Genomic DNA, 9,858 nt, shown 5'->3' on the forward strand with positions numbered 1-9,858 from the left:
AATTGTCTGCAAGTGAACATGTTCGTATTGTGTTTGTATTGGCCTTGTATTCACTAACAATAGACAATGATGATCATTTCCCATGTCTTTGTTTGGCAATACATAAGCCTTTTGCCTGAGTAGGTGAATCAAGTCTAATAGGGGGGGGGGGGGTTATTGGTTGTCAGGGAGTAATAGACAAAGCAAAGTTCCTTGGTAAGAGCTCACTGAAACATTTTCCAATCAAAGCTTCTTTCAAGAATCCAAATGAAAACTCTCTTATAAGAACGTGAATGTGGTGAAAGACATTATCTTGACGTGTAGGTATTCAAGGAAAGGGGAGTTCTTGGTTTTCAAAGAATCAATAAGCGAATCATGTAACCACTCAACACTTCTTTCTTCTTCTCTTGCCTTGGATTTACGTGTATTATGTATTGAGTGGAGTGGAATGAAGTGGTGATGGTTGCCAACTCAAAAAGAGGTATGGTAGAGAATATGTGGACGAGATCTAAAACCTAACCATGCACAAAAGCAAATTAGGCTTGGAATCACCGGTATAAAACCAGCTGAATTATTGAACCAGTTCAAATAAATTTGAACGGCTTGGGTAGTGTACAGGAATGTGATGAAATATGACACTCGGAAGTACAAATGGAAAAAAATGGGAGGGGCTCCAAAAAAAGGTAGCAACTTTTCTACTAGTATATAGAATGGCTTGGAAGTAGCAGCAATACAATTTGCTATGTAGTATCGTGTAGAACAGTCATCGCCATTTTTTCAAAATTGGCATAAAAGAGTTAAGACACAACTCGAAAGTTTCAAATGAAAAGAAGAGGATGTACCGAACTTATATTGTGACGAGAGAGAAGCAAACCAAGAGAGCTCATAAGTGTTGATGAAATCTTATCTCCTAAGTGTAGAATGAGTGAGGAGGTCCTGAATATAGGGGTCGACCGTTCTGGAACAAAAAGAATGGTGATCCAAAGTATTTGGAAATTTATACAAAGATGGTTGGGGAGGGGATTTTGGATAATTTTGGCTTATGATGTGTTTTTTGAATTTAAACCAAAGCACTTGTTGGTGCCCCTCTTCATAGTAGGGTTGTGACTTATACTTAATGTGAATCTTGGATCCTCTAAAAACCCTCGAAAGGACAACTCTGAGCTTGATGATGACAACTACTAGAAAAAACGTTTGTGTGGGTAACCAATCATCTCCCACATATAGCCTTGAACCTAAATATGAAAATCAGTCCAAAGTCCTGAAACAAACTCGTTGAAACCATTAGTCCACTCAAATGATGTTTTCATTAATCATGGAAACAACTAGGGTGGTATGGATATGCCATTTCGATTAGCTATAGATGCTTGTTAGATAGTGGTCTATGAATACATGGACGTGCGGCTTATGTGTTATCATGACATTTATGAATTTGCCATGAGCATTGCAATTCTTTGTACAATGTCTATGCTTATATTTATGCACAATTGACACTTGGAGAGATGCTACTCGTGAACATATGAATCCTGGTCTAGTTTTCCACATATAAACTACCATACTCTTTTGTTTACACACACTTCTATTTTCTGCAACTAGCAAACCTACTGAGATTGACAACCAATCCGTAGGAGAACCGAGATGGAATCCCAATCATGCTAGGAAGCGGAATCAGATTTAGTTGTGTAACAAGTAACAACTCCGAGGTGAAATTTCATCATCAACAGTTAAATGCCTTTGGTAGACCACATTGGCAGAAGATTACCTGCACCTTGTTTCTTGAATTAGGGGAATCGATTGCAACTTCTACGTTAGGCACTATCTTCGATGTTGATCTACTTACCTTATCCACCTCCTTGGGATTCTTAAGAAAATTGAAAGGATTGAGCGGAAATGCTTGTGGATACGGAATTTAGAGACCCCTGGAAAGTCTTTGGTGACGTGGGACATGGTGTTTTGGCCCAAATTCAAGGGGGTTCAAGTGTCATTAACACAAGGATACATAATGAAGTTGTTTTAATGAAGCATCTCCATAAAGTTTTCAACAAGTTCAATATGCCGTAAGCTGGTTTGGGATTCTTATGATCATAACTTTGTGCCTCAGGCCACCACTCTTTGTGGCTCATTCTGATGGAGCAATGTGTTCAAGCTTGCACACAAGTATCGTCAAATTTCATGCCTGACTTACAAGCTGGGGATTCTGTTATGTTTTTGTAGGTGGAAAAACTAAAATAGAACCAGAGGCTTCTCTATAAGAGCGCAACCATTTTGAACAAGCAATCAAAAGGTTTGTTAAAAATATGCTCAATGGTAAATTTATTCCCTAATTGTCCATAAAACTCGGCATCGGGCGACAAAGTAAAACCAAAAAAATACAAAGAACATCGCTGAGAGATCCGCCACCAAACGAGAGATAGAATTTTAACAGTTGAATGTAAGAGCATCTCCAGCCGTTTGGCCCCCCCAGCGCACCCGGGGAACGGCTTTGGGCGTTTCCGCCGGCGGTTTTTTTGGCCTGGGGGGTCGAGTTTCCAACGGCGCCCCTAGGTTTCGGCCTCCAGATGCAACAAAATTCAAAGTTCACTTTCCCGCTACCAAAAAATGACACAAGTTCGGCGATGATCATGCCACAGGTCAGCGATCGAACATAGCCAAAGTCCAGTAATCAAAAGGGTAGGAACCATAGACATGGAACTCAAACGGGAGGCTCCTCTGTCGTAGGGCTGGCCGAGGTCGGTGTTGGCGTTGTGGGCACAGCTTTAGTGCTCAGCGTCGGTGTTGTGGGCACAACTTCAGTGCTCGGTGTCGGCGTCGGCTTAGGCATAGGCCTAGCCATGGGTGTGGGCGTAGGGGTAATGGTCGCCGCTGGTCCCGTCATCTAGTCCAAGATGAGGCCATGCTCTGCTAGGTACCATGCCTCCACCTGCTCGTCCATCATCGACATGTTTGCCCCCATCAGGAATGCCAGGTCGGTGTTCCTCTTCTTCGCGGCAACGTTGGTCCTAAGAAGGTCGAGCATGACGTCCTGCTTCATCATCAACGCCGACCACCTCGCCTCGGTTTTCTCCTCCCTCTTGGCGGCGTTGCCCTTGGCATCGACGATGCACTGTTCGATCGACGATTGCAGCCGTTCGGCAGCTGGTGCCGCGTCCCTCGCCGCCTTGGCTCTTTTGTTGCCATCAGGGCGCCCTTTTGCCGCCGCCGAGGCAGGCGCGTTCGGACTGTAGACACCTTCCTTGGCCTTGGCGAGAGCGAGCCGGCACTCTGTCCATTTCTTGTATGACTCGATCCTGGTGAACACATGAAGGAACTTGAACTCTTGGTCGTTGTTGTCCTGGCGAAACATGTCGAACATCTGAACCATCTCACAGTCGAAGAACAAGTGTCAGCGAACTGCACGGCGAAGAACTGGGCTGGCGAGTGATAGCCATACCTGACACTCGACGTTGGCGCCGCTTTCCGGGCGAGCCATGACCTCCTCTTGAATCCCATGCCACTTGTTGCAGGCCTGCTGGATGGTCGCCCAATGGTTCGCCATGGCCTTCTCGCCGCGATCCATGTGGATGTTGGCGAAGTCGGGGTCGACCAATTTGCGCTCGTCGAACGTCGTCTTGATCCTTCTCCAGTACGTGTCAGCGTTCTCATTCGCGCTAGTGATCGGGTCGACGCTGACGGTCTTCCATGCTTTAGCGAGGCAATCATTTTCCTTGGCCGTCCACTTGACGTGAGGCTCGCCCGGCCTGGCGTTTGCTGCCCGCTTCTTCTTTCTCCCTTTGGGCGCTGGCTCCGCCGGTTCTTCCTCCTACACCTCCTCCTCGGCGTCGTCGTGCTCGTCCTCCAAGTTGACAGCGGTGTCCAGCATTTTGCCTTGCGTGCGGAACCCGGTGCATGCAGCGGCGGCGACCGAGCCGCTCGTGATGATCTCGTCCATGTCGGCTTCGGTGCTGCTGAACTGTGGCGCCGAGCCCTTTGCGAAGGGTACGGCCCCACGGCGCACGCGAGTCTGAGTACGTCGGTGGCAAGTAGTTGTATTGGGCATTGAGGCCGGCGGTGAACGCGGGGGAAGGAGTGCGTAGGTCGGGGTTGAAGACGGGAGGGGACGCGCGCGGGTCGGGGTTGGAGACTGGGGGGGGCATGCGGGAAGGTGATGTTGGGGTTGAAGCCGCCATGCGGGAAGGTGATGTTGGGGTTGAAGCCGCCATGCGCGTCACCGTCGACGTAGCCAGGCAAGGGCGCGTACCCCCATAGTGGCGGCGAGAAGTTAGCCTTCGACGCGACGCTCTGCTGGCTCCCCCACGCGCCTTGTGGGCACTGGCCGGCTTGCTGAGGCGGAATGTTCGCCATCCCCGTGCGAGACGCCGCCTCCTGCTCCGCCGCTGCATCCCTGGCCTTCTTCATGTTGAGCCTGTTCCGCCGATCGGTGGTGACCGCTGCACGGTGATCAACGTCGGCCTTCCACTGAGTGTTCGTCAAGCCCGGGGGCCTTGCCATCGGCGCCCTCGGCTTCCTTTGCTTTGCCTGGACGAAATCTGTGGCAAGGCGAGGGGGCGCATAATTCTTCGGCGGCATGGGGGCGGATCAGGGAGAATGGTGGGAGCGGCGGGGGAGAATGGGGTCGGCAATGGGAAAATGGAGGGAAAGGGAAAAGACGGTGGGAAAATCGGCTAGTGTCGCTGAACTACCGTATATATGAATCCCGGTCCAGTTTTCCACATATAAAGTACCGTACTCTTTTGTTTACACACACTTCTATTTTCTGCAACTAGCAAAGCTACTGAGGTTGACAACCAATCCATAGGAGAACCGAGATGGAATTCCAATCATGCTAGGAAAGCGGAATCAGATTCAGTTGTGTAACAAGTAACAACTCAGAGGTGGAATTACATCATCAACAGTTAAATGCCTTTGGTGGACCACATTGGTAGAAGATTACCTGCACCTTGCATCATCAACAGTTGTGTAACAAGTAACAAGTAACAACTCAGAGGTGAAATTGAACAAGCAACCAAAAGGTTTGTTAGGAAAAAATGCTCAATGATAAATTTATTCCCTAATAGTCCATAAAACCCGGCATCAGGCGGCAAAGTCACCAAACGAGAGATAGAATTTCAACAGCTGAATGTAAAGTTTGAATCGATATTCTCGCCGGTGCAACAGATAATGCAAACGGACGCATACTATTTCTTGATAAAGTTACAAGTTCCAAACACATTAATGTATGTCCTTTGCTTATTTCTGTCTGTACTTGTCAACCATGCATGCATGCAGACATACACGGGCACTCGCCATATGCATGGCAGAAGCGTTTTACTTCTTGCACACGACACCTTTGCCGTCCATGCCGCTGGCGCAGGTGACACCAGCGAGCTCAGATAGCACCGCGGCACCGTCGTTTCCACGGCTGACTCCATAGCGCGCCACGCTGCAGTCGGCGGCGAACAGGCTGGAGGTGGTGAAGGTGGCATCTCCTCCCATGGTGGGCATGGAGGCCCTCACGTCGAAATGGTTGACGTAGTCGGAGCGGTACGTCTGTCCGACCACACCGTGGACGTCGTCGGTGAGCGCGTCGAACTTGAACGCCAGCTCGAGGTGCGCGAGGCAGTCATCGGCGGTGACACCGTAGCGGTGCACCCTCGATTCCTCCTCGGTGATGGGCACGGCGTTGGCCCTGACGCTGAACTTTCCGGCGACGGTGACGAGGACGCCGTTGGCCGCCTTGGTGCGGGTCACCGACAGCTCGGGCACGCGGCTGGACGTCCACTTGGCGCCTTCGATGAGGTCAGCGGGAAGGTAGACAGGCTCGCCGTCCAGGGTGATGTCCAGGTGCTCGACGGCGTCGTCCCAGGTGCCGGTCTTCCTGGCGCCGAGGTAGAGGCGGTGGCCGTCGAAGAGCACAGCGATGGCCTGGATCCAGGTGAAGTCCCGGGACATGCCACTGTGGCCGCTCTTGCCGATGAAGTGCGCGTTGATGTGAAGGTCGCGGTCGGAGACGACGCAGAAGTCGGCGTCCCTGCGTCCGTGGAAGTAGAAGGCGTTGCCGTCACCACCTATGAACCGCGGGTCGCCGCACGCCCCCGGGGTGTTGCAGACTGCACGAAGGCACGAACCAAAACCATTAACCAACAAAATCAACGTACGTAAGTAGCTCCATTGTTAAGACATGGCATCGATCCAGTGGTTACCGCAGACGGGTTTGCATGTGTTGCAGTCGGGGTAGCAGGACTGGGGGCAGTTGGCGGGGCAGTCCATGTTCCGGTTGAAACAGTAGGGGTTCTCCTTGCGGTTCTCGGTGCACTTGACCTTCATCGGCTTCGGCTTCGGCTTCGGGCCCTGGGCGTTGGGTGGCCGTGGCGTGGATTGCCCGGCGGCGGCCCCCGCGGCGGCAAGAAGGACGACAGCCGCTAAAGCCAGCATGACTCCCAAACGGCTCGCCATTGCGAGCGCCCTCACGCTGTCAGTTGTTACTATAGTGTTTTTTTTGCTGATGATTGATCGACTTGAATGGGTACGTTTGTATGCATGGTTCCTAGCAATTTATAGGCGATCGATCGATCGAGTTGGCATCTAGTATCTATCTGGTTGCTTCGTACATGGCGCTTGTCAACGCCGCTGCGTGCCGCTCGCTTGAAGTGGAAAAGCTTATACTTTGCGTGCATAGATGCATGCGTAGATGAAACTTTCAATTTATGCTACCTGTGCTAGCTACGTAACTCCGGGCTATACATGCATGTAAGTAAGTATGCATATGGAGTAGTACGTTCTGATCTATATAGTAAGCTTACATATCCTGGGAAGGAGTGTCCCAGGTTTTCGGGGCAAGATTGCCAGGATGTAGCTTAATCTTCAAGGAAAGAGGCTGCTAATGCATGTGATTACCAGCCTCCTAAAGGAAGCGATCGGAGCGTTTTGCCGTCCTTGAGTACTCTCTTCTGGCGTCGCCCCTGCTCGGGCGACTCGGGGGCCCCAAACCCTAGCTCCGTCGCCTCCCCTTTCTTCTCCCCTCCTCCTCGCCGCCGCCTGAGGCCGCCGCCGGGCAAGCCCGGGGTGTCGCCGAGGAAGGTGGCGGCGGGGCCCTGGCGCCCCTGCCTCTGCTGCGGGGGGCCGTGTTCCCTAGGGCGGCGGCCCTGGTCGGAGAGGCGTCACCGGCCCGGTGGCAGGGGGTGGCGCGGGCGTGGGCCGGCGTTCCTGGCCGTGTGGATGGCGGGTGCCCTGGTGGACGGGAGCCCTGGTGGCTCGCGGTGGCGCCAGATCTGGCCGCCCCTGCCCCCCCTGTTTCGAGTGCTCCGCCCCGGCCAGATCTGCCCGGCTCCTTTGCGGGCCGCCGGATCTTGCGTCGTGGGGGTGGTGGAGGCGAGGATTCGCAGACCGGGAGAAATTCCAGGCCGGCCTCGTCGGTCTTGGCGGCGGCGACGCTCGTGGCGCCGTTCCCCTCCCTGGAGGCGCCGTTCAGGTCAGATCCGTCGCCCCCCATCCCTCTAGTCTCCCGGGTGAAAACCTCAACTCTGTTGGGCGGCGGCGGCGCCCTTGGCGTCGCGTCCTTCCTGAAGGCGCCGTTTTTGGGAGCTAGGTGGGCAGTGGGCTCCTCGGCGAAGTGGTGGGTGTGCAGCGGCGGCAGTAGCTGGTCTTCTTTGTCGGCGGCGAGTTCGTCAGCGGCTCAACGCCTACAGGGACACTGTGCTACTGCTCCTCCGTCCGTCCCGGCAGTTCTTCCTCATCCGTGTCCAGTCCGTGGGTGTTGGGTGGTGCTCTGCTCCTTGAGATCATTTCGTGGCTAGTCGGGTGAGCTAGGTTCCTTTCCAAATGCAGCCTGCCGGTGTCTTTCCTCCCAGGTTCTAGGGTGAACTGCTACACTGTCAACGGTTCGGCGCCTTCGAGCCAGGCGAGGAGACAGGGGTCTTCTTTGACAGTGGAGCTGGGAGGACATGGCAATCCGGGGCCGCTGGTGATTTGGCGACGGCGTGCCCTTCCTCGCCGTCCGTAATGCTGCTCCTGTGCTGACATTCTCCTTCTCCCTGGTGATTTGTATGCGATTGAGGACCTACATATCCCCGTGCTGCGTGCTTCCTTGTTCGATCCTTTAGCTGGGTGTGTGTGAGGCTTGTGTGCTGTTGTCCAGCGCCTCTGTATCTTGTCGTTTTTTCGCTTTCTTGTGTTGGTTTCGAGTTTGTAATCCTGGCCGGTTGATGGCTTTGTTAATTCAAAGCCGGGCTCTTCTGGAGCCTTCGTTCTAAAAAAAAGTACTCTCTTCTTCTTCTTTTTTTCGAAAATGATCAAATCTATACCGATATTAATTACAGACTCTCTAAAAATTACCACGTTAATTAGAAATTATGAGTCGTTTATCTGGTGGGGCCGAATTATTACGGTGTAGATTAATCCGGATAATTCGCGGCTGAAATTATGCTCAGTTTGGCCAAAGAAAATAAAGATGGGAAGGCCCATAGACACCGGAAACAAAAGCTGGCCCACAGTGCTTTCACGTTTTGTTGCAGGGCAATGCTTCATGTTTTATCCCTAAAAAAATGTACGGTTTTTTTTTGCAGCTCAATGCTTTCACGCAAAATAGAAACAGAAGGATATATTATACCCGCAAAATAGGGCACGTTTCAATCTCTTGCCGCTTACGTTAGGTACTCTCCACACTAGGGTCGAATCTTGCCGAGGACTTCCAATCTGACGAGGACTTCCAATCTGACGAGGCGCCTTCCAAGAAGAAAACCAATGATTCCTCTCCGTTCTCTATTTCTCATGCATCATAGCTGGCCTCGACATCGGACCTGTTCCAGGAATCATGCTACCACACCACCAACTTTCTCTCTCCAGCAGAGTTTGGCTTGGTCCTGGGCTCTTGGCGATCAACAAGTAACGCCATCAACTTTGTTGGATTGAGTTTGCTTGAGATTGCACAGCCCTCAATGGCTGATTAGCCCCTAGGATTGCTTGGAGATCGAAATAGAATTTATATATATGCTATAACTACGCTCATGTCTTGATTATTAGTAGTATCAATCTTATTGTATAAACATCCAATTATTTCTGTGAGAGCCAATATGTACGAGATATTGAAACAGTACTACTTTATTCAAATACAAGATCTGATGATTGTTGTGGTAGAGTAGAATGTCACACTAGCAGTTGATTTGATGAATTTTTCACGCCAAACTATAGGTGTGTAATCTTTATGGTGTCCCTAATCAAATCTGGAACATGCCCCCTCAATTGTGCATCCTTCACTGTCCTAGGAACGCCGCCGCTGCAGTTTCATATATCATACACTCCAGGCGGCACAACGCGATGGTGGTTTCAGATATCTTACAATCCAGGCGGGGCAATGTGCGATGGCGGTTCAGATGCCGCAGGAGACACATCAAGCATGGGTAGAAGCAAGGAGTGGCTGGGGGTAATGCTAGCGAGTAGTATCTACTCTTCCTATTTGTTAGCCATAGTAATCCTCAATTAGTTTTAACTTCCTCTTTTTTTGTTAGGTGATTTCCTCTTTTTTTAATTATTTGGTAATACATGAGCCCGACCTGAACTATTGCATCCCAAAGTCTCGGTCACACAACCTTGATTGTTAGTTCCTTGCCCCTGATATTCTTAATGTCACTTAAGTTTATACAGAGCCATTACAGTTTTGAGAACTGCACTGAAACATCAATGATATAATTTGACTTATTTGTATGAGGATGACTTTTTCGTTGCTACTTTTGCAGGAGAGTTCTATTACCAGACCAGGCTAAGTGTCGTTCATATGATGTATGACATCAGGTTTGAGTTGGAAGCCGCAGTCGGAAATGGATACATGTCAGTTCACGTGCAAAGCTATTGTCAACAAAGGGAGGTCTCCGTGTCCCATGGGAAGCTCGAGAAGCTGGTGCCGAC

The 9,858-nt window shown here is 50.9% G+C and overlaps 1 non-coding gene and 1 pseudogene across 1 annotated transcript; both read right to left on the minus strand.

Annotated features, from left to right (window-relative positions):
• Positions 1-2,671: 2,671 nt before the first annotated feature.
• Positions 2,672-4,545, minus strand: LOC141041238 (uncharacterized; annotated as a pseudogene).
• Positions 4,546-5,082: 537 nt separating this feature from the next.
• Positions 5,083-6,485, minus strand: LOC109748516 (uncharacterized). Its single transcript, XR_005769021.3, has 2 exons — positions 6,159-6,485; positions 5,083-6,065 (listed from the first exon to the last, which is right to left on the minus strand). It is a non-coding gene; the product is annotated as an uncharacterized protein (transcript).
• Positions 6,486-9,858: the final 3,373 nt, after the last annotated feature.

The sequence above is a fragment of the Aegilops tauschii genome, chromosome 2 (assembly GCF_002575655.3).
Source record: "Aegilops tauschii subsp. strangulata cultivar AL8/78 chromosome 2, Aet v6.0, whole genome shotgun sequence".
NCBI classification, from domain to species: Eukaryota; Viridiplantae; Streptophyta; class Magnoliopsida; order Poales; family Poaceae; genus Aegilops; species Aegilops tauschii.